The sequence below is a fragment of the Microcaecilia unicolor genome, chromosome 7 (genome assembly GCF_901765095.1).
Source record: "Microcaecilia unicolor chromosome 7, aMicUni1.1, whole genome shotgun sequence".
Lineage (NCBI taxonomy): Eukaryota > Metazoa > Chordata > Amphibia > Gymnophiona > Siphonopidae > Microcaecilia > Microcaecilia unicolor.
The window spans coordinates 14,884,732-14,909,745 of NC_044037.1; the positions used below are offsets into that span (position 1 = coordinate 14,884,732).

A 25,014-nucleotide genomic window follows, 5' to 3' on the forward strand; every position below is an offset into this window, starting at 1 on the left:
GAGCTCATGGTAAAGCTGGTATCTTGGAATGTCGGAGGCATTAGTTCCCCAATAAAGAGGTCTAAAATATTACAACAGCTGCAGAGATATAAGGTTGATGTGGCACTGCTGCAAGAGATGCATCTTACAAAAGCAGAACACGCGAAACTTAAAACATGGTGGGTAGGAGATTGCATAGTAGCAGCGGCTATAGGAAAGAAAGGAGGGGTGGCGGTGTTGGTCCGTAGAGGGGCAGCAGCCGCCATTCGTCCCATATTCATAGACCCGGGAGGTAGGTTTGTAATAATTGAATTGGAGATGCAAGGCCAAAAAATTACACTGTGTAATGTCTACGCACCCAATCAATATGACAAAAAGTTTTATGCTAGTGTGATTAATCAACTAGTCAACTGCACAGGGGCCCATTTGGTGGTGGGGGGTGATTTCAACACGGTTTGGGATCCACAGATGGATAGTTCACAGGGGATGCGTAGAGATATGGAGGCATCTGATAGGGGACTGCGCCGTATGGGGAGCTTGCTAGACCTGGTTGATGTATGGCGAGTTCTCCATCCTACGGAGAGAGACTACACACATTTATCAAGAGCCCATTCCACACAAGCGAGGATTGATTATGTGCTGGTATCCACAGGATTGTTCAGCAAGGTTCTCAAAGCAGAGATAGGGACCTATACAATATCGGATCATGCTTGGGTATTCATGGAATGGTCCACGAATTCTCAAAGGGGGGGCAGAGGCGGATGGAGGTTCCCGATGGAGTTATATAGGGATACACGCTTTAAAGAGAAAATTGTGGGTTGTTGGCGAGATTATGCAAATTTAAATGGGGGACATGTCAGTGACCCAGTTTTGTATTGGGACGCTGCAAAGGCGGTACTAAGAGGAGAAGTCATAAGTTACTCACATTTTGTAAGGGTGGCTCGTAATAGGGAAATTTTGAGACTGAGTGCGCAAATTTGCAAAGCCCGTAAACAGTTTGGTCAGACACATAGTACAGCCCATAGAACGCGCCTAATGGAATTGCAAGTGGCATTAAATGAACTTTTACATCAGAGAGCAGCTAAATCCCAAGCCTACTATAAATACCAATTATATCGACACGGTAACAAGATGGGCCGCTTGTTGGCTCGCTTGGCAAAACCTAAAGGGGGAGGAGGAAGGGTGCTTCAGTTGAAGGATAGTCAGGGGAAGGTAGTACGGAAAGATGCGGATATATGCGAGGTCTTCCAAAAGTTCTATAGCAGACTATATGATAAGCCGCAAGACCAGGGGCTGCCGGGACATCTCTATTTAGAAAATCTTAACCTGCCAACTTTGAGGCAGATTGACATAGAAAAGCTGAATAGGCCAATACAGGAAGAAGAGGTGGCATTGGTGATAACAAGAGGTTCACTTGGTAAAACCCCGGGACCGGATGGGCTTAGAATGGAATTTTATAAGACACTGGGAGAAGAAATCATACCGACGTTGACTAGATATCTAGATAGAGTGGTGGAAGTGGAGAAACTGCCACATACATTATCATCGGCGCAAATTGTAGTCTTGCCAAAGCCGGGTAGGGATCCCTCTAAACCGGAGTCCTACCGCCCCATTTCTTTGTTAAATGTGGAAGCAAAAATATTGGCCAAGATAATGGCTAATCGGGTGGCAGGAATGTTGCCGGGACTGTTACATGAGGCGCAGGTGGGATTTGTGGAGGGGAGGACCGTAGCAAAAAACCTGAGGAGGATACTGATGGCGATAGGAGCTCGGAAGAGGAATGGGATCCCGTCAATGCTTGTCAGTTTCGATGCTGAAAAGGCATTTGACAAGGTACGATGGGACTTTATGTTTACTACGCTAAAGGCGTATGGGTTTGGGGGGCGCTTTATGTCGGCAGTTAGAGCCTTATATCATGCACCTCAGGCCACAGTTTTGGTAAATGGTGTAGAATCAAAATGTTTTCCTATACTTCAAGGAACAAGACAGGGATGCCCACTATCGCCCTTGCTATTTGTCTTAACTTTAGATCCTTTTATTAGGGACGTGGCAGATAATGTTTCAGTGAGAGGAGTATGGGTGGGAGATAGAGATTTTAAAATTGCAGCATTTGCGGATGATTTGCTGGTGCTGTTGACGGATCCGAGGGAATCATTTCTAGCCTTAATGGAAATCATACGGGAATATGGCGAATTTGCGGGCTTACGTATAAATTTAGCCAAATCAGAGGCGTTGCCCTCCTCAGAGGAGGTGCGACAGATATGGGGGGGAACATTTCCACTAGTCTGGGCAGACGGCTCATTTAGATATCTGGGCATCAGACTGACATTGGAACTGGAGAAGTTATATGAACTTAATATTAAAGATTTGATGAGAGAAACTAAGAAATATCTGGAAAATTGGGGAAATCTTCCATTATCATTGAGAGGCCGGATAAATTTAGTGCAGATGATGATATTTCCCAAGTGGCTCTATGTGCTGCGGACACTACCGCTTCGTCTGACCCGGAAAGATTTGAAGCGGCTCTATGGAATTTTTGGCAAATTCTGTTGGGCAGCAAAGAAGCCAAAGATAAGGTTTTCCTATTTGCTAGGGAATTGGAATCAGGGGGGCATGGGAATCCCAGACCTATATGTGTATAACCAAGCGTGTTTGCTACGTCATCTGGGGGACTGGGTTTGTAAGACTGACATGTATACTCCGACTGATATGGAAAGGAAATATTTTGCCCCATATGATTTCCTCACTTTGTTGCATATGACCCAGAAACAACTTCCGCGACAATTTAGAGGCTGTGTGATACTTACATCAATGAGGGAGGCATGGAAAGGATTGGCGAGGAGGTTGGGGGGGAGCTATACAGTGTCTGACCAACTGGCAATAAGGGGGAACCCAACTTTCCAACCGGGCACAGATAATCCAGTATTTATAAAATGGGAAAGAGAGGGTATTAGGAAATTGGAACATCTCCTGGGGAAAGAGGGAGAACTAATTGGTTATGAAGAATTGCAGAGACGAGTAGGAGTTTCTTGGGGGAATAAGTTCGCGTATGTCCAAATTAAACACTACATATCTGCTTTGGAACAACCTATGCTGAGACAGGGTTTGGGGCAAAAAGTAAGGGACTTTTTTCAAGAAACAGAAGCAACAGGCCTGTCAATGTCGGCACTTCATAAAGCTTGGACCCGTCGGGGACCTCTTGCAAAAAATTATGAAGGTATAAAAGGTAGATGGGAACAGGAGGCAGGGAGAATCTTGGTGGGTTGGGAAGGGAGAAACATGCTGAAAGGAATAGCAGCCCTTACGTCAGATGAAAGGTTACGTGAATGTGGCTATCGGACAATCATGCGGGCATATATGTCAGGACAACAGTTGTCACATATAAGCTCCCCGCAAGGAGCGAGTTGCATTAAATGTAACCAAACCCCACATACATTATTTCATGCATTTTGGACATGTCCAGGGGTAAGGGCATTTTGGACACAGGTTGAAGGATTTATGTCCCGGATGCTAGGTTTATCAGTAAAGGGAACTTGGGATCACTTTGTATTGGACACTAAAGGGGCCTTCCGGACACTCTCAGCGGGGGCAAGTACCTTATGCCGTAAGCTTAGCTTGGTGGCGCGGAAGACCGTATTGCAGTATTGGACGGCTCCGGAGTCGCCGGCTTACTGGCACTGGAGAAATCAGGTACACCTCTTAGTATCATGGGAAGCACGAGAGGCTAGGGGCTCCCCGAAGAGATATGCAAAGTTCAAGCGGATATGGGGCCCTTATCTGGAGGCATTAAGTCCCAGAGGACGTAGCTTACTACTTAATAGGCATAATGCGACACCCTGAAGGTTAAAGATAATTCTGATCACACAGATGCTATAGTCAAAGACAGTGGGGGGGAGGGGGGAGAAGGAAGGGGGAAGGGAACTCTCAGGGATCTCAGAATACAAGCTAGGAGGGAGATCGGGGAGAGAGGAGTGAAGGAACACACAAATGGTTGGTATCATTGGAAAGAAGAGGGAAGGGGGGGGGGAGGGTGGGAAAGGGGGAGGGGAAATAATGTTGGATGCTGATAATGAACACAGACGACAATTGGCTTTGTAGATTCATATGTGTGAAAAATTTTATTTTTGTATCGGTTGTTCCATAACAAAATGTTGAAACATAAAAACAGTTGAATCTATTACTACTACTAGATATCAGGACAACACTTTAAAGGAAGGGGGGTGGGAGGGAGAAAAGGTAAAATCTGGATGATACAGTTGAATGATTTATATCTATGTGTATAAACATGGTTATAACAGGAATGATATGGTTTTGTTTGACATTGTTGAAGATCATCAATAAAAATTATTGAAATATAAAAATAAAAAGACAAAATAATGAATAGAGGATTTGGAAGATGCGGTATATCCAGGCAAGGAAGAAGAGTCTAGTTAAAGAAGCGAGGAACAGAAACAAAAAGTGAGCAGCAGATATTCCTGCAGTCCTGAGGAATAAAATGTCTAAATGCTGAATGTATGAACCACTGATTTTTGAGATCTAGTGAGGAAATTTTAGAAGGGAAAACATATCTGTCATAAGACCGACCCCATTTGGAAATACTTTATTAAAGTTCTTACACCCATCAGTAAGAGGAGCATGAATTCAAAATGCAAGGCTTAGTGGCCAGAATCATGAGAATTTTTCCTGCTTTAAAGATACTAAAGGGAACATGTCTGAATTAGCAAGATCTGCAAGTTAGTAAATACTAAGGCTCTTTCCTGGTCATCAAATTTAAGAGGGTTTCTGAAATTATAACTTTATATTTGTTCCAACATAAAAATGTGTTACTTTATAGCATTAATGATTTTAATGGAGTTACAAGGGGAAAACGGGAAGATACTCCTTTTACAGTTTCACTTTTGTGAGTGCAGAATCTTCCTGACAAGTGATATAAATATGATTTAAATCAAATTCTTTCTTCCTGACTGGTGATTTAAAACAAATTCACCCTATGTCAACTAGGCACTGGAGCACTCCCACCCTCCATCCCCCCCCCCCCCCCCCATAGCAAACATGGTGGTGATGAGATTAAGTATCTGTTTTGCACTATACAGTGATCCTGTGAAATACATTTTACACAAGACGGGGGGGGGGGGGGGGGGGGGAGCCATTGAGGCCAACGCAGGAAAGTGAATATAGGGCTAGTGTGGCTTCAGCACATAGTTTTCAGGGTGCAAGATACAGAAGTGGGTTTTTCTGCACAAGTTAAACCTGCACAATGCTTCGAGTTAATAGCACATTTTTTTTAACACGGTAATAAATCTAATTCACTGTTCAGCTCAGATGCAGAAAAATGCACTGAAGAGTGAAAGCCTGAGCACAATATCAGGGCTTTAACACCCCATTGCCTAAAAAAAGAATTCCTGATGGTCTAATGGCCAACCCAATCCTCCAGCCCCAGAGATGATTTCTCCTTGACACACCCCCCCCCCCCCAAAAAAAAAAAAATTCCTGGTGGTCTACTGGACCCTGACTCCCCCCGTTGCCTCAGACCTCCCCCACAAACTTTTTAAGCAGAGGAAGAAGCGACGCCCACTCGATCTTCCCTCTGTGCAATCTGACTTTGCACAATGCATCCTACGCCCAGACTCTGCCAAATAAGGCAAAAATTATCTTATTTAGCAAACTGACCCAAATGGTTTATCCCAGGATGCACTGCATGCCATCAGGCGCTACCATTTTGAAAGATGGTAGTGCAGACACAGGAATGGTCAGGCATCGCAGTGTCTTCCAACTTAAAAGTACACAGGGGGAGAAATCCATTAGACCACCAGGGATATATTTTTCTTTTTAGAGGGGGATGTGGGGGGGGGGGGGGGGAATCCTGAGGACTTATATGGGGGGTTGGGGGATCTACTAGACTACCAGGAATTCTTTTTTAGGTGAGGAGTGGAGGGCACCTTGAGGGAGTAAGCAAGTCTTTATTAAGCATTGAAAAAACAATACGACAGCAGAGTAGACGTAGAAGTGCAAACTGCGACACAAGGTACACACAACCAGAATACTATACAGTGTAAATTCTGCCACCATAGAAGAACATTACTACTACTACTACTACTACTATTTAGCATTTCTATAGCGCTACAAGGCGTACATAGCGCTGCACAAACATAGAAGAAAGACAGTACCTGCTCAAAGAGCTTACAATCTAATAGACAAAAAATAAAGTAAGCAAATCAAATCAATTAATGTGTACAGGAAGGAGGAGAGGAGGGTAGGTGGAGGCGAGTGGTTACAAGTGGTTACGAGTCGAAAGCAATGTTAAAGAGGTGGGCTTTCAGTCTAGATTTAAAGTTGGCCAAGGATGGGGCAAGACGTAGGGGCTCAGGAAGTTTATTCCAGGCGTAGGGTGCAGCGAGACAGAAGGCGCGAAGTCTGGAGTTGGTAGTAGTAGAGAAGGGAACAGATAAGAAGGATTTATCCATGGAGCGGAGTGCACGGGAAGGGGTGTAGGGAAGGACGAGTGTGGAGAGATACTGGGGAGCAACAGAGTGAGTACAAAAACAGTCTCAATGCACCTATGATTACAAACTGTAACCTCAAATTTTTGGTAATTTTTGATCCAGAACCCTCACATCCCCACCCCACCGCAAACCAACTAACCCTCCCACCTAAAACCAACCCCCTCCCCCACACACATATCACATCCCCTTCCCCCTCCCACTCCCACCCTAATAAGAGCAATGCCTCAGGAAGGGTTCCCATATCGCTTCCCAACGAACAGCCCAGAGTCTCTCCATTTCACAAATGTATCAATTTTTTTAAGCATCTCATCAAAGGAGGAACAGTAGGAGATTTCCAGTGGGCAGCTAACACAACTCTCGCAGCTGACATAGCATGCCTAGTCAATAACGCCTGAGATTTAGTGAGACCAGGGAGTTTCTTAGTAAATATGAAATATTCAGGAGGCCATATGATTGGCCTAAGAACCCAATTTTGTAATCTATGCTGAATAGCTTTCCAGTAGGCCCGCACTTTAAAACAGGACCACCAAATGAGGCCCATCATACCACTCTGACCACAGCCATGCCAGCACAATGGTGATGCACTTGGAAACATGTGGTGCAGACGTACAGGAGTCAAGTACCACCTATAGAGTACTTTAACTACACTCTCTTTAAAGGGAACTGATATCGACCCTCTCGTCCATCCATTCTCCAAAAAGGACCAATCAATGTCATCAATAGTCACCCCTAGCTCCCGACGCCAGCGCTCCCTATGAGCAAGGTAGGGACATAGTAACATAGTAGATGACGGCAGAAAAAGACCTGCACGGTCCATCCAGTCCGCCCAACAAGACAACTCACATGTGGCACTTTTTGTGTATACCTTACCTTGATTTGTATCTGTCTTTTTCAGGGCACAGACCGTATAAGTCTGCCCAGCACTAACCCCGCCTCCCAACCACCAGCCCCGCCTCCCACCACAGGTTCTGGCACAGACTGTATAAGTCTGCCCAGCACTATCCCCGCCTCCCAACCACCAGCCCTGCCTCCCACCACAGGTTCTGGCACAGACTGTATAAGTCTGCCCAGCACTAACCCCGCCTCCCAACCACCAGCCCCGCCTTAACCTACGCTGATAAGCATACAAGCAAGTGATAAGACCCCTAGTAGTCCTCGAATCTTCACAAACATCCTCTATAAAGGAGTCCTCTCGCAATATTTTGGCCTTAATCACCGCGGAGTAAAGGAAATGTCTCAACTGAGAATAAGCAAACAACTCCTGAGGTAGAATAGGATATTGTTCTATTAGCGAGTCAAAAGGAAACAGATCTTCATCAAACAGTTGACCCCAGGTCGTTAAACTCAAAGACGCCCATCTAGAAAACGGCTCAGGAGAAAGACCCAGGGGGAAAGTGGGTTATTAGTTATTGGAGACAATTTGGATAGAACTAAATCCGGCTTTGCAAATAACCAGTCCCAGTAAAAAAAAAAAAACCTTGAAGAGATCGAGGGACACAAATCCTTACTTAAAATCCTATATTTGCGCGGAAGCCACATCAATGAACGAAGAGGACAGGAACCAACCTCGACCTGCTCCAGTTGAACCCATAACTTCTGTGGATTACACTGAAACCACTCAAAAGCAGGTCGAGCTTGAGCCGCTTTATAGTACCAAAAAACATTAGGAACACTCAGACCACCTTTAAGCATGATTTTTTTTAACGTCTTCTATGTGTGAGTGAATTATTGCTCATACATTAATACAGTGATTTTCAACCTTTTTCTTCTCATAGTACACTGACAAGGCGCAAAAAATTGTCAAGGTACACCATCAGTTTAAGGATATATAATTATATATTTCAATAATAGACCGTTCTCAACCCACTTGTCAGGACAAGTGGGTTGCCAGAGAATTCGTTGCTAGACAGTGTGGTAAAGACGATTAGCTTAGTGAAGTTTAAAAAAAGGTTTGGACAGCTTCCTAAAGAAAATGTCCATACCATTATTAAATGGACTTGGGGAAAATCCACTATTTCTGGGATAAGCAGTATAAAATGTTTTGTACTTTTTTGGGGATCTTGCCAGGTATAGGTGACCTGGATTGGCCACTGTTGGAAACAGGATGCTGGGCTTGATGGACCTTTGGTCTTTCCCAATATGGCAATACTTATGTACTTACAACAAAACCTAAGCCAGTTAAGTTTCCAGGGTATCCATAATGAATTTGCACAGGAACTCTATTGTCAGACAGTCAAGGAAGTATAGATAAGTTCAAAGAGGGCTCCACCAGGCTGCCATACTAAAGTACAAAAGTTATAGTAAAGACACGTGGAACCACAGCTCTGCAATGCCGCTACTTCCCATGGCTGCCCCGGTCACTCAGACATCAACTTCCTCTTCTCATAGGGGGCAGGGCAGGCAGGGGAAGTATAGTGGCAGGTGGGTAAGTAAGAGAGAGGGGGCAAAACCAGATGGGTGGGTGGGTGGGCAAGCGAAGGTGGTTACGGTTGCAGTGGGGCACCTATGGATGGGAGTGACACCAAACTCATGTGGCACACCTAGGGAGCAGCTGCGGCATACCAGTTGAAAAACGCTGCATTAACAGGAAGGGAAACATTTTACCCGTCAATGAAGCAAGCGGCTGCATATTACTGCAGTAGTGTGTGCTGTATTTTCTGACAGCGCACACTTTAATACAGCACTAATTTTCCTGATCATTGCTTACTGCATTCAGGAACTAAAATGTTATATTAGAGTCATACACTAAGTTAGCGTACAGCTCCCTAACGCTAACTTAAAAGAATCAACCCCATTGTTCCCTCGACAGTGTTCAGGAGTCTGCTACATTTCCTGCATGCCAGGCACGCTCCATCTGTCCTGCAATTTAAACCACATGGGGACCCGTAATCAGCGTGGTCAGCTGGCAGCGCAAATTTTAAACCACAGGACAGCTGGAACATGTCTGGTGGGGAGAAAGGCATCTGTGGTCTCCCTACACACCTTAGAGGGAACAGTGGTGACGAAATCTTTCAACTTTGTGCTTCCCCTGTTGGCAGTCTTGCAATATGATTCATTTCGCATCTCTCAGTACAAAAGCCTGCATGTGTCAAACCTAAAAAAAACCTGCCTGCTTAACATGAAAATTCAAAACGTCCTTGAAAGCAGAAGGCATCAGGGGAGTTGGCATTTACTCTGCTTTGGCCATCATGGCACAATAAAAGACTTTTAGATTTTTCACTTCAATCTGGTTGATCCATTTTCACTCTGCATGGGCAGGGCTTTGTATTACTGTTTGGTGCCGGCTTTCCTGCTTTTTCCTGAGCTCAGCAGCCACAGCTTACTTGGCTCCTGCGGTGAGCGGACTGTCGATTGTCTGATTCAGCCATAATAAAGCAGATGGAACATTAAAAGAGCAAAGTTTAAATAAACCTTCACAAAGATTTGTGTTGAAGTCTGTTTAAAAGGTAAGGGGCTAGAAAGGAATGAAAAGGAAAAGAGGTTAAAACCGAACAGTTAATTTACTTAAAGGGTTTTTTTTTGGGGGGTGTTAAGCAGCTTGTGTGCTAATCTTCATTGTGGATACAAATGTAATAAATAAATATATGGTTAAGACATTGAAAGCCAACCTGATATTCTTAGCTGCCAACACTAATGCAGAATCAAAAACAAGTTCCAGAAAACTTGGCATAAAGACTAAAATTGAAAGAAAAAATAATTTAAAACTAGGTTATCACACAGTGTTCTGACTAAAAGTTATTATTTGATAACTCAATCACGAAGCATGAATATAATGCCCAAACGATGACACAGGTAGTAATTACAACGCACACCTACCTCCTATCAGATTTCATCTTTAACTAAAGCATATGACAGCAATATTTCATAGAAAGCAAGTCACCATTGATCATAGCAGGGGGAGAATTTCCAGAAAAGGGTGATGTACAATAGCTTTCTACATAAGTCTACAGAGGATGAGATGTATTTTACTGTAACTCTCTCTAGATGGTGGGTCAAGTTTACAACTACTGATCGACCCCTGATGAAGGCTTTTTTAAAAGCCGAAACACGGACCGTGTAGGGTCCCTAATAAAGTTTTCCTGGAGCATCTCACCCCCTGTCTCGGACTGATCTCTTGAAGTTGTGTTTTCCACTTTTTTCTTCTTTTTTGTGGGTCAAGTTTACATACACCATGGTAAAGCTGCTCACTGTTTCATGGTTATGCAATTTTCTTTTCACATTTTAACTTTTTTTCTTTCATAAGTAAGATACAGAGAAGGGCTTGTGGTCTACCCTTTATCTATAACTTGGACATCTTCCCCAGTACAGTACATAAGTTTCTGCTCGTGGTACTATCAGATTTCCCCCAGCTGGATGATCCATAGAGGCTCTACAAATGTATTTGTTCTTTTAAGTGACTGAAACCTTCTGCTCAGTGTGCTGCTGCGACTAGGAAAGCGAATAGGATATTATTAGGAAAGGTATGGAAAACAGGTGTGAGGATGTTATAATGCCGTTGTATCGCTCAATGGTGTGACCGCACCTTGAGTATTGTGTTCAATTCTGGTCGCCACATCTCAAGAAAGATATAGTAGAATTGGAAAAGGTGCAGCGAAGGGCGACTAAAATGATAGCGGGGATGGGACAACTTCCCTATGAAGAAAGATTAAGGAGGCTAGGGCTATTCAGCTTGGGGAAGAGACGGCTGTGGGGAGACATGATAGAGGTATATAAAATAATGAGTGGAGTGGAACAGGTGGATGTGAAGCGTCTGTTCACGCTTTCCAAAAATACTAGGACTAGGGGGCATGCGATGAAACTACAGTGTAGTAAATTTAAAACAAATCGGAGAAAACTTTTCTTCACCCAACGCATAATTAAACTCTGGAATTCGTTGCCGGAGAAAGTGGTGAAGGCGGTTAGCTTAGCAGAGTTTAAAACGGGGTTGGACGGTTTCCTAAAGGACAAGTCCATAAACCGCTACTAAATGGACTGGGGAAAAATCCACAATTCCAGGAATAACATGTATAGAATGTTTGTACGTTTGGGAAGCTTGCCAGGTGCCCTTGGCCTGGATTGGCCGCTGTCGTGGACAGGATGCTGGGCTCGATGGACCCTTGGTCTTTTCCCAGTGTGGCATTACTTATGTACTTATGGTCCCATAAGACAGCAGGATCTTAGTCACACTAGGATAGAGAAGAGGAAGGCAACTGTTCCGATGTCTGGAGATAACTGCAGAAAATGTGATCGCACAGCAACCCTCCCCTCCTCCTACAGCAGAATTGAAAGTACCCTAAAACATTTGATGCCTGGGGTAAATATCCCAGTTGCCACAACAAGGGGACAGGGAGCCAATTGTGACTGCTGAATTTAATTATCAAAATTTCAAGAGATGGCCACAGTCCATAGTACCTGAAGATTGGAAGGTGACCATTGTGACACCGATTTTTTAAAAAGGGTTCCAGGGGTGATTGTGGAAATTATAGACCAGTAAGCCTGATGTCTGTGCCGGGCAAAATAGTGGAAACTATTATAAAGAATAAAATTACAGAACACGTAGACAAACATGGTTTAATGGAACAGAGTCAGCATGGATTCAGTCGAGGGAAGTCTTGCCTCACCAATTTGCTTCATTTCTTTGAAGGTGTGAATAAACATGTGGATAAAGGTGAGCCAGTTGATGTAGTGTATCTAGATTTTCAGAAAGCTTTTGATAAAGTTCCTCATGAGAGACTCCTGAGAAAAATAAAGAGTCATGGGATAGGAGGTAAGGTTCTGGTGTAGATTAGGAATTGGTTATTGGTCAGAAAACAGAGGGTAGGGTTAAATGGTCATTTCTCTCAATGGAGGAGGGTGAACAGTAGAGTGCCGCAGGGATCTGTACTGAGGCCGGTGCTATTTAACAGATTTATAAATGATATGGTTATCAATAGAAATCAAACAAAATAAAACATGGAAAAGAAGATAAGATGATACCTTTTTTATTAGACATAACTTAATACATTTCTTGATTAGCTTTCGAAGGTTGCCCTTCTTCCTCAGATCGGAAATAAGCAAATGTGCTAGCTGACAGTGTATATAAGTGAAAACATTCAAGCATTACTATGACAGTCTGACAGGGTGGGAGGAGGGGGGTGGGTAGGAAGTATGCATGGGGACATCAAAGCATATCATTGATATTCTAACAGGGTGGGTGTGGATAGGTGAGGCCTGTTAGAATATCAATGATATGCTTTGATGTCCCCATGCATACTTCCTACCCACCCCCCTCCTCCCACCCTGTCAGACTGTCATAGTAATGCTTGAATGTTTTCACTTATATACACTGTCAGCTAGCACATTTGCTTATTTCCGATCTGAGGAAGAAGGGCAACCTTCGAAAGCTAATCAAGAAATGTATTAAGTTATGTCCAATAAAAAAGGTATCATCTTATTTTCTTTTCCATGTTTTATTTTGTTTGATTTCTATTGATAACCTTAAGAGTGGACTAACACGGCTACCACACTCCACACATGCAGACAGTGAATGATACATACCTGTAGCAGGTGTTCTCCGAGGACAGCAGGCTGATTGTTCTCACGACTGGGTGACGTCCGCGGCAGCCCCCACCAACCGGAAAAAAGCTTCGCGGGACGGTCGGCACGCAGGGCACGCCCACCGCGCATGCGCGGCCGTCTTCCCGCCCGTGCGCGACCGCTCCCGCCAGTTGAATGACTAGCAAAAGATGAAACACACAACTCCAAAGGGGAGGAGGGAGGGTAGGTGAGAACAATCAGCCTGCTGTCCTCGGAGAACACCTGCTACAGGTATGTATCATTCACTTTCTCCGAGGACAAGCAGGCTGCTTGTTCTCACGACTGGGGTATCCCTAGCTCTCAGGCTCACTCAAAACAAGAACCCAGGTCAATTGAACCTCGCAACGGCGAGGGTACAACAGAAAATTGACCTACGAAGAACAACTAACTGAGAGTGCAGCCTGACCAGAATAAATTCGGGTCCTGGAGGGTGGAGTTGGATTTACACCCCAAACAGATTCTGCAGCACCGACTGCCCGAACCGACTGTCGCGTCGGGTATCCTGCTGGAGGCAGTAATGTGATGTGAATGTGTGGACAGATGACCACGTCGCAGCCTTGCAAATCTCTTCAATAGTGGCTGACTTCAAGTGGGCCACAGACGCTGCCATGGCTCTAACACTATGAGCCGTGACATGACCCTCAAGAGCCAGCCCAGCCTGGGCGTAAGTGAAGGAAATGCAATCTGCTAGCCAATTGGAGATGGTGCGTTTCCCGACAGCGACCCCTAGCCTGTTAGGGTCGAAAGAAACAAACAATTGGGCGGACTGTCTGTGGGGCTGTGTCCGCTCCAAGTAGAAGGCCAATGCTCTCTTGCAGTCCAATGTGTGCAACTGACGTTCAGCAGGGCGGGTATGCGGCCTGGGGAAGAATGTTGGCAAGACAATTGACTGGTTAAGATGGAACTCCGACACCACCTTCGGCAGGAACTTTGGGTGGGTGCGGAGCACTACTCTGTTGTGATGAAATTTGGTATACGGAGCATGAGCTACCAGGGCTTGAAGCTCACTGACCCTACGAGCTGAAGTAACTGCCACCAAGAAAATGACCTTCCAGGTCAAGTACTTCAGATGGCAGGAATTCAGTGGCTCAAAAGGAGGTTTCATCAGCTGGGTGAGGACGACGTTGAGATCCCATGACACTGTAGGAGGCTTGATAGGGGGCTTTGACAAAAGCAAACCTCTCATGAATCGAACGACTAAAGGCTCTCCAGAGATGGCTTTACCTTCCACACGATAATGGTAAGCACTAATAGCACTAAGATGATTCCTTACTGAGTTGGTCTTGAGGCCAGACTCTGATAAGTGCAGAAGGTATTCAAGCAGGTTCTGTGCAGGGCAAGAACGAGGTTCTAGGGCTTTGCTCTCACACCAAACGACAAACCTCCTCCACTTGAAAAAGTAACTCTTTTTAGTGGAATCCTTCCTAGAGGCAAGCAAGACCCGGGAGACACCCTCAGACAGACCCAACGCAGCGAAGTCTACGCCCTCAACATCCAGGCCGTGAGAGCCAGGGATTGAAGGTTGGGGTGCAGCAACGCTCCGTCGTTCTGCGAAATGAGAGTCGGAAAACACTCCAATCTCCACGGTTCTTCTGAGGACAACTCCAGAAGAAGAGGGAACCAGATCTGACGGGGCCAAAAGGGCGCTATCAGAATCATGGTGCCGCGGTCTTGCTTGAGCTTCAGTAAGGTCTTCTCCACCAAAGGTATGGGAGGATAAGCATACAGGAGGCCGGTCCCCCAATGAAGGAGAAAGGCGTCCGACGCTAGCCTGCCGCGTGCCTGAAGTCTGGAACAGAACAGAGGCAGCTTGTGGTTGGTCTGAGAGGCGAAAAGGTCCACCGAGGGGGTGCCCCACGCTCGGAAGATCTTGCGTACCACTCTGGCATGGAGAGACCACTCGTGCGGTTGCAATACTCTGCTCAGTCTGTCGGCCAGACTGTTGTTTACGCCTGCCAGGTACGTGGCTTGGAGGAGCATGCCGAAGTGACACGCCCAACGCCACATCCCGACGGCCTCCTGACACAGGGGGCGAGATCCGGTGCCCCCCTGCTTGTTGACGTAATACATTGCAACCTGATTGTCTGTCCGAATTTGGATAATTTGGCAGGACAGCCGATCTCTGAAAGCCTTCAGTGCGTTCCAGATCGCTCGGAGCTCCAGGAGGTTGATCTGCAGATCCTTTTCCTGGAGGGACCACAGACCCTGGGTGTGAAGCCCATCGACATGGGCTCCCCACCCCAGGCGAGATGCATCCGTCGTCAGCACTTTCGTGGGCTGCGGAATTTGGAATGGACGTCCCAGGGTCAAATTGGTCCGGATGGTCCACCAGAGCAGTGAAGTGCGGCAACTGGTGGAGAGGCGGATGACATCTTCTAGATTCCCGGTGGCTTGAAACCACTGGGAAGCTAGGGTCCATTGAGCAGATCTCATGTGAAGACGAGCCATGGGAGTCACATGAACTGTGGAGGCCATATGACCCAGAAGTCTCAACATCTGCCGAGCTGTGATCTGCTGAGACGCTCTGGTCTGCGAAGCCAGGGCCAAAAGATTGGTAGCCCTCGCTTCGGGAAGGTAGGCCTGAGCCGTCTGGGTATTCAGCAGCGCTCCTATGAATTCCAGAGACTGAGTAGGCTGGAGATGGGACTTTGGGTAATTTATCACAAACCCCAGCAGCTCCAGAAGTTGAATAGTGCACTGCATGGACCGGAGGGCTCCTGCCTCCGAGGTGCTCTTGACCAGCCAATCGTCGAGATATGGGAACACGTGCACTCCCAGCTTGCGTAGATACGCCGCCACCACCACGAGGCACTTTGTAAACACTCGTGGGGCAGAGGCGAGCCCAAAGGGCAGCACACAATACTGAAAGTGCCGTGCGCCCAGGCGGAATCTGAGATACTGTCTGTGAGCTGGCAGTATCGGGATGTGAGTGTATGCGTCCTTTAAATCCAGGGAACATAGCCAATCGTTTTTCTGAATCATTGGCAGAAGGGTGCCCAAGGAAAGCATCCTGAACTTTTCTTTGACCAGGAATTTGTTCAGGCCTCTCAGGTCTAGGATGGGACGCATCCCCCCTGTTTTCTTTTCCACAAGGAAGTACCTGGAATAGAATCCCTGCCCTTCCTGCCCGGGTGGTACGGGCTCGACCGCATTGGCGCTGAGAAGGGCGGAGAGTTCCTCTGCAAGTACCTGCTTGTGATGGGAGCTGAAAGACTGAGCTCCCGGGGGACAATTTGGAGGCAGGGAGGCCAAATTCAGGGCGTATCCGCACCGCACTATTTGGAGAACCCACTGGTCGGAGGTTATGAGAGGCCACCTTTGGTGAAAGAATTTTAACCTCCCTCCGACCGGCAGATCGTCCGGTACGGACACTTGTAGGGCGGCTATGTTCCCGTGGATCCAGTCAAAAGCCCGTCCCCGGCTTTTGCTGTGGAGGCGCAGGGGGCTGCTTAGGCGCACGCTGTTGACGAGAACGAGCGCGCTGGGGCTGTCCCTGTGCCTGACGAGGCCTTCGGGCCGGCTGGTTGTACCTACGCTTCGCAAAAGAATAGGGTGCAGCCTGCCGGGCCCGGGAAAAACGTCCACCTGTGGAGGTGGATGCTGAAGGCGCCCGGTGGGAGAGCTTGTCGAGAGCGGTTTCCCGCTGATGCAGTTGGTCCACCATCTGCTCGACCTTCTCGCCAAAAATGTTATCCCCCCGGCAAGGGACGTCGGCCAGTCTCTGCTGGGTGCGGTTGTCCAGGTCAGAGGCACGCAGCCATGAGAGCCTGCGCATCACTATACCTTGGGCCGCAGCACGAGAGGCCACGTCACAGGTGTCATAGATACCCCTGGACAGGAACTTTCTGCACGCCTTCAGCTGCCTGACCACCTCCTGATAAGGCCTGGACTGCTCCGGCGGGAGCTTCTCGACCAGGTCCGCCAGTTGTTGCACATAGGTCCGCATGTGAATGCTCATATAGAGCAGGTATGATTGGATGCGGGTCACGAGCATGGAGGATTGGTAGGCCTTCCTCCCAAACGAGTCCAGAGTGCGAGACTCCCGCCCCGGGGGCGCCGAGGCGGTATCCCTCGAACTCCGTGCCCTCTTGAGAGCAGAATCCACGACCGCCGAGTCATGGGGCAATTGGGGCCGCATTAACTCTGGGTCAGAGTGGATCCTGTACTGGGACTCTGCTTTCTTGGGAATGGTGGGGTTAGTTAATGGTCGCACCCAGTTCCGAAGCAGTGTCTCCTTGAGGACATTGTGCAGCGGTACCGTGGAGGACTCTCTAGGTGGTGATGGATAGTCGAGGACCTCGAGCATCTCGGCCCTCGGCTCTTCCACAGAGACCACGGGAAAGGGAATGCTGATAGACATATCCCGCACAAAGGAGGCAAAGGAGAGACTCTCAGGAGGCGAGAGCTTCCTCTCCGGTGAAGGCGTGGGGTCCGAGGGAAGGCCCGTAGACTCCTCTGAGGAGAAATATCTAGGGTCCTCCTCTTCCCCCCACGAGTCCTCATCCTCGGTATCGGACATAAGCTCATGTAGTTGAGTCCTGAACCGGGCCCGGCTCGACGTCGAGGCACCAAGGTCTCGGTGTCGTCGAGCGATGGGCTCCCGCGTCGGCGGGGACGGAGCTCCCTCCATCGACGTCGACGGGGACTCCACCTGCGTGGCGGTCGAGACCGGCACCGCAAGCGGCGGCGGTGTCGACTGCCCCGGCGCCGGGCTAGAGCTCGCCGGCGCCACAGTCATCGGCGCCGAGGGCGCAAGCACCCCCGGCGCCGGCACAGCCTGGCGCATCAGCCCTTCCAGGATCCCCGGAAGGATGGCTCTGAGGCACTCGTCCAGGCCCGCTGCCGGGAAAGGCGGTGGGGCCGGTAGGGGTGTCGGTGCCAGAATCTGATGGGAGCCAGGAGACGACACCGAGGTGCCGGGACCCTGTTGCGTCGGCACCTCTATCACCGACGGGGATCTCTCCTCTCGATGGAGACGCTTCGGCGTCGACTCCTCTCCGATATGCATCGAGGGCGACCGGTGACGGCGCTTCTTATCCTTCTTCCGATGCCCGTCACCGGTGCCGGGAGGCATGGAGGAGGAGGATGACGATCCCCCTTGGTCTCGAGGGACCGGGTCAGACAGGGTTCGGTCCCGTGGGCCATGGGCTGAGGGAGTGACCGGGGCCGACTGCCCACGCGGCCTCTCACCTCTACCCTCACCGGCGGACCGGCGGGCCGACGGGACCTGTTCTCCTGGGGTCGATGCCATCGGTGCCGATGTCTCGGGCATCGATACCGGTACCGAAGGGCCGGGCGTCGATACCGATGCCGTCGAGGTCGACGTCGAGGTGCCGGCGCAAGTTCCAAAAATACGGTCCCGTTGAACTTGCCTCGCAACCTGAGTCCGTTTCCGGAGACCGAGACACAGGGGACACGACTTGAAATTGTGCTCCGGCCCGAGGCACTGGAGGCACCAAGCGTGGGTGTCGGTCTGCGAGATGGGCCGGCCGCACCGACCACACTTCTTAAATCCACTCGGGACCTTCGAGGACATCGACGGAAAAATCGCGTCGGCGAAATTAAAGTCGTCGATGGTGGCAGAAATCACACCTCGAAAAAGAAACGTCCCCGCTGGAAGCGAGGGAAAATGGGAGCGCGTGCTCCTTTTTTTTTTTGAAAAGAAACGAGGAGCGCGCGGCAACTAAACAAAAGAAGAAATAAAAGAAGAAGTTCGCGTAAACGCGACGGTTTTCCGGGGCTGAAGAAGAGAGAGCGGCACAGGCACGACTCTCTCCAGGCGCGGAAAAAAAGGAACTGGCGGGAGCGGTCGCGCACGGGCGGGAAGACGGCCGCGCATGCGCGGTGGGCGTGCCCTGCGTGCCGACCGTCCCGCGAAGCTTTTTTCCGGTTGGTGGGGGCTGCCGCGGACGTCACCCAGTCGTGAGAACAAGCAGCCTGCTTGTCCTCGGAGAATATGAAATATTGCAGGAAGACCTTAGGAAATTGGAAGACTGGGCATCCAAATGGCAGATGAAATTTAATGTGGACAAATGCAAGGTGATGCATTGGAAAGAATCCGAATCATGGTTACCTGATGCTAGGGTCCACCTTGGGGGTCAGTACTCACATGCTGAAATCTTCTGCTCAGTGTGTGGTGGCGGCCAAAAAAGCAAACAGGATTCTAGGAATTATTAGGAAAGGGATGGTGAATAAGACTGAAAATACTATAATGGCTTTGTTTCGCTCCATGGTGTGTCCGTACCTTGAGTATTGCATTCTGCTCTGGTCGCCATATCTCAAAAAAATATATAGCGGAATTAGAACAGGTTCTAAGAAGAGCGACCAAAATGATAAAGGGGATGGAACTCCTCTCATATGAGGAAAGGCTAAAAAGGTTAGGACTCTTCAGTTTGGAAAAGAGACGGATGAGGGCAGATATGATTGAGGTCTACAAAATCCTGAGTGGTGTAGAACAAGTAGAATTCAATCCATTTTTTACTCGTTCCAAAACTACAATGACTAGGGGACACTCGAGGAAGTTACATGGAAATACTTTTAAAATAGGAGGAAATATTTTTTCACTCAACGAATAGTTAAGCTCTGGAACAACGATTAGTGTATCTGGGTTAAAAAAATTTTTTGGGATAAGTTCATGGAGGAAATGTCCATAGTCTACTATTGAGACAGACATGGAAAGCAACTGCTTGCCCTGGGATTTATAGCATGGAGTGTTGCCAAGATTTGGGTTTCTGCCAGGTACTTGTGACCTGGCTAGGCCACTGTTTGGAAAACAGAATACTGGGCTAGATGGACCATTGGTCTGACCCAGTATGGCTACTCTTATGTTCTTATATAGACCTGCATCTTTTACGTACTGAGCAGTACCTCCAACTGCAGTACTAGCATTTAGTAGTTTAAGAAGCCCTATAGGTAAGTTATTGTCAACACTGAAGGAGACATGGATGGTAATCGTGCACATGAAAGATTCCATAATATGTCCAAAGAGAGTATATGTGACGGTCTCTGGGAAAAGTCGACTCAAGTAGTGGATCTAAAATGTTGAGAATGGGGGGGTCCATAAGCAATTGAGCTTGTATGACTTTTTGGGGGTTTTTCACATAAAAGGGTGGATATTTGGACTGCTGTATTACAAACTGTTTGCTCTAACAGAATTCATTAAAACCTAATTTTATTTTTCTTTCTGGTGACTTTTGTCACCTTTTCCCAGAGATGGCCAAATACCAGCTCAGTTAAGAGAAACTACTGCCAAGTCCTTCCTCCATGAACAAAAATACCAGATCACCAAAGCACTGTATATTTGAAAGAAAAGAAGAAGCTCCAGGAAATTGATTCTTCTCTTTGTAAAGATAACATAGCTTGACATATTAAGACAGACTCCAGAGAATACTACTACTACTAAACATTTCTAAAGCGCTACTAGGGTTACGCAGCGCTGTACAATTTAACATAGAGAGACGGTCCCTGCTCAAGGAACTTACAATCTAAGAGAAAAGTGAACGGACATAGGGGCGGTCAAATTGGGGCAGTCTGGATTTACTGAACGGTAAGAGTTAGGTGCCGAATGCAGCATTGAAGAGGTGGGTTTTAAGCAAAGACTTGAAGATAGCCGGGGGGGGGGGGGGCTTGGCGTAAGGGCTCAGGAAGGTTGTTCCAAGCATAGGGTGAGGCGAAGCAGAATGAGCGGAGCCTGGAGTTGGCGGTGGTGGAGAAGGGTTCAGAGAGGAGGGATTTGTCCTGTGAATGGAGGTTACGGGCGGGAACATAAGGGGAGATGAGGGTAGAGAGGTAGTGAGGGGCAGCAGACTGAATGCATTTGTAGGTAAGAAGGAGAAGCTTGAATTGAATGCGGTATCTGATTGGAAGCCAGTGAAGTGACCTGAGGAGAGGGGTGATATGAGTATATGTTTTGGCGGAATATGAAACGTGCCGCAGAGTTCTGAACAGATTGAAGGGGGGATAGATGGCTAAGTGGGAGGCCAGTGAGCAGTAAGTTGCAGAAGTCAAGGCGAGAGGTAATGAGAGCATGGACGAGAGTTCGGGTGGTGTGTTCAGAGAGGAAAGGGCGAATTTTGCTGATGTTAAAGAGGAAGAAGCGGCAGGTCTTGGCAATCTGCTGGATATGCGCAGAGAAGGAGAGGGAGGAGTCAAAGATGACTCCGAGGTTGCGGGCAGATGAGACGGGGAGGATGAGGGTGTTATCAACTGAGATAGAGAGTGGAGGAAGAGGAGAGGTGAGTTTAGGTGGAAAGACGAGGAGCTCGGTTTTGGACATGTTCAGCTTCAGGTGGCGGTTGGACATCCAGGCAGCAATGTCGGATAGGCAGGCTGATACCTTTGCCTGGGTCTCTGCGGTCAGATGGCAGAATCTGCATTTAGCCAACTTTCCCATAGACCAATCTGTGTCAGCCTCTGATGTGTTTAGATAATACTTGACTGATATCTTGAAAGTAACTTCTGAGGTGATGCCTCCAATTGCTAAGGTACATTATATCCTTTCTTTCTACGAAGACATGGTGACAAACAATACAATTTAGATCTTTTTTTCCAGTACAGGTAATGAGCTAGTTAAAAGTTTCTCTTTCAGCTACATCAACCTCGAGCTATATGCTCTTCACTCAATTCTGAAAGCTTTAGAAATAGTTCAGGCAGTTCTATTATCACAGTTAGATTACTGTAATGCTACTAATTTCTAATTTTTTTTTTGTACCCCGCGCTTTCCCACTCATGGCACTACTACTACTACTATTTAGCATTTCTATAGCGCTACAAGGCGTACGCAGCGCTGCACAAACATAGAAGAAAGACCGTCCCTGCTCAAAGAGCTTACAATCTAATAGACAAAAAATAAATAAAGTAAGCAAATCAAATCAATTAATGTGAAAGGGAAGGAAGAGAGGAGGGTAGGTGGAGGCGAGTGGTTACAAGTCAAAAGCAATGTTAGAGGTGGGCTTTCAGTCTAGATTTAAAGGTGGCCAAGGATGGGGCAAGACGTAGGGGCTCAGGAAGTTTATTCCAGGCGAGACAGAAGGCGCAAAGTCTAGAGTTGGCAGTAGTGGAGAAGGGAACAGATAAGAAGGATTTATCCATGGAGCGGAGTGCACAGGAAGAACGAGTGTGGAGAGATACTGGGGAGCAGCAGAGTGAGTACATTTATAAGTTAGTAGAAGAAGTTTGAACAGGATGCGAAAACGGACAGGGAGCCAGTGAAGCGACTTGAGGAGAGGGGGTAGTATGAGTAAAGCGACCCTGGCGGAAGACGAGACGGGCAGCAGAGTTTTGAACCGATTGGAGAGGGGAGAGGTGACTAAGTGGGAGAGGCCAGCAAGAAGCAGATTGCAGTAGTCTAAACGAGAGGTGACAAGGGTGTGGACGAAGGTTTTGGTAGAGTGCTCAGAAAGAAAGGGGCAGATTTTACGGATGTTGTAAAGAAAGAAACGACAGGTCTTGGCGATCTTTAGAGTGAGATTTTGTTTAAACAGAGGAATAGACTGCAGCTGCTTCAGAATACAGATCTGCGAGTCTAATTTTTAAGATAAGGAAATGAGTCACGCCCCTTTTGTGTCAGCCGCCTTGGCTGCCTTTACAGCAATGCATTAAATTTAAAATAGCAACGCTGATTTATAAAATTCTACATGGCCAGGGTTGTAGGGTGGTGACACAGCTTTTAACTTTTCCAAGCAATTGTTCTAATTTTTGTTTCCAGTCCACATTTAAATTGGGTTATCCTTCGATTAAAAACATTTGATTAAAGTCTCAGTTTGAATATTTCTTCCTACTAAGGTGTCAAAATTTGGAATGATATTCCCATCCAGATTAGACATACTCTTTCTTATCTGGAAAGCTTTTAAAAAACTATCTGGTTGAATAATTAATTGGAGGCTGAATCTTTGTATTTTCTCTTCATTTGAATGAAGATCTCTTGTTGTAATCGGCTTTGAATCAAATATGGAAATCCTTCCTTCCTTATCCCATCAGTCGAATACGGCTCTCGGTCACTCAACGGATCAGTGTTCGCCACGCCTTCCGATCTCTCACAGCTTCTTTCAGTTCTGCTATATTCATTCCAGTATCTTCCTTGATAGTATCTATCCAGCGAATTCTTGGGCGGCCTCTTTTTCTTTTGCCACTAACCATTCCAAGCATGATGCCTTTTTCAAGGGACTTTTTCGCATGATGTGACCAAAATAGGAGCACTTTTGTTTTCCTACCTTGCCTCCAGTGAGATTTTTGATTTGATATGTTCCAGAACTGCTTGGATTGTTATTTTGGCTATCCATGGTATGCGTTAACAGTCGTCTCCAGCATCATAATTCAAATGCATCAATTTTTCACCTGTCTGCCTTTCTCAGCATCCAAGATTCGCATCCATATGTTGCTATTGGGAAGATGATGGCACTGACCAATCTACGTTTGGTTGCCAGGCTGATGTCCTTGCTCTTCCAGATGTTAATACGGAAATAGTTGGAATATAAATAGAATAGAATAGGTATCTGCTTTATTGGAATTTGTTTTCCTGAAAATGGACCACAATTGTGTCCTAAAACTAATTTTTCTGCCAAACACAGACAAGGCAGGCAGGTATTCTTAGATATGAAAGCACAAATTCTTTATTGAGGTGGAGGGGGAGGGGGTGCATTAGAAAAGAGCTGAGAACGAAGGAGAGTTGGAACAGAAAGCCTCTAACAGTATTCCCCAGGCATAGAAAAGAAAATAAAGAGAAAACAACTATATATAGATATATATTCTACAAAGAGAGACTAATAGGCTCACATCCTACCTGCTGGGAGACTGAGAAAATACTGAGGCTAGGGTCATATGACCAGGGCTCTTATTGGCTCTCTAGAGTCAGAGTTTTTCCTCAGTCTCCACCTGCTGGTAGGCGTGCACAACCCATCAGTCCAATCCTGGGTCGGTCCGGAGGGATGCTAAGGAAAAGAGTTTTTGCTCTAGACAGTTTTTGCTGCTCTTCAGAGATAAGCCTGCTTCACAGTCGCCTGTAGTTTCTCTTTCAACCAAGCTATTGCCATCTGTGTGACTACATGTAACAATAAAATCCATCACACTCACCGTGTAGACATGTAAAGATGAGTAGCTGTGTTTTGTACTATTGTTTGTTATTTTTCTTCCCATATTATTTTGGCTTGGATCCTTCAGTTATTTCTGAGGATTTCATGGGGCATTTTGATTTCACTTGATTAACTGCCTCTCACCAAAGGTATGCAAGTGGTGCACAATTCAATTACAAATTTTAAATCATATACAATTAAAAGAGAGGTGAAATGATAATTAACTCCAAAACAAAATCAAGCAGTAAAATCATAATACTGCACAAAAAATAACCTATGCTTTCCTTTCTTAGGAAATCTAATGTAGCTAGGACTCCTCTTGAAAATCTTGTGGAAACCTAATCCAAAGGTAAGGCCCCCAAATATCTAAACACTGATTTTCTTGTTCCTGATAAATGAATCTGACAGGGAAGGCAAATGAAATAGCCCTGTGTGGTGTTCTGAAATTGGATGCGTCTCCAAAGATATTGCAGTGCATCCCCTAAACAGAGCCTTATACATAAAGCACAAAAGCCTAAATTTTAAATGTAGCTCAATTGGTAGCCAACAGAAAACACGCACAGTGATAGTAACATAATATTATCTAACATGGTATTATCTTTTTAACCCTAACAATAAATGCACAGCCATGGTGCACTAGCTGCAAAGCACAGACAATTCTTTTTAGCTTGCCTGTCTTTTTTTTCCTTATGCAGTTTCACTTCTTTAGATTGTCAAGAATTTTCTTGCATACAAAACCCCCAAAAGATATGACAATGATTTCAGGCACCCACTGACGACCAGTTTGCTCAGAAGAGTACATCTCAACAAAAACCAACACAGATACATATACACACTACTACGTGTCTGAGAAGAATAAATGTACATATATTTAAAAGGCTTTAAAAAAAAAAAAAGCCTTAGCAGAA

At 46.6% G+C, this 25,014-nt stretch overlaps 1 protein-coding gene across 2 annotated transcripts in view; it reads right to left on the minus strand.

Moving 5' to 3' along the window:
- The window catches only part of ABCB7 (ATP binding cassette subfamily B member 7), a 183,507-nt gene that overhangs the window by 69,881 nt on the left and 88,612 nt on the right, over positions 1-25,014 (minus strand). The gene's annotated exons all lie outside the window — the stretch shown is intronic.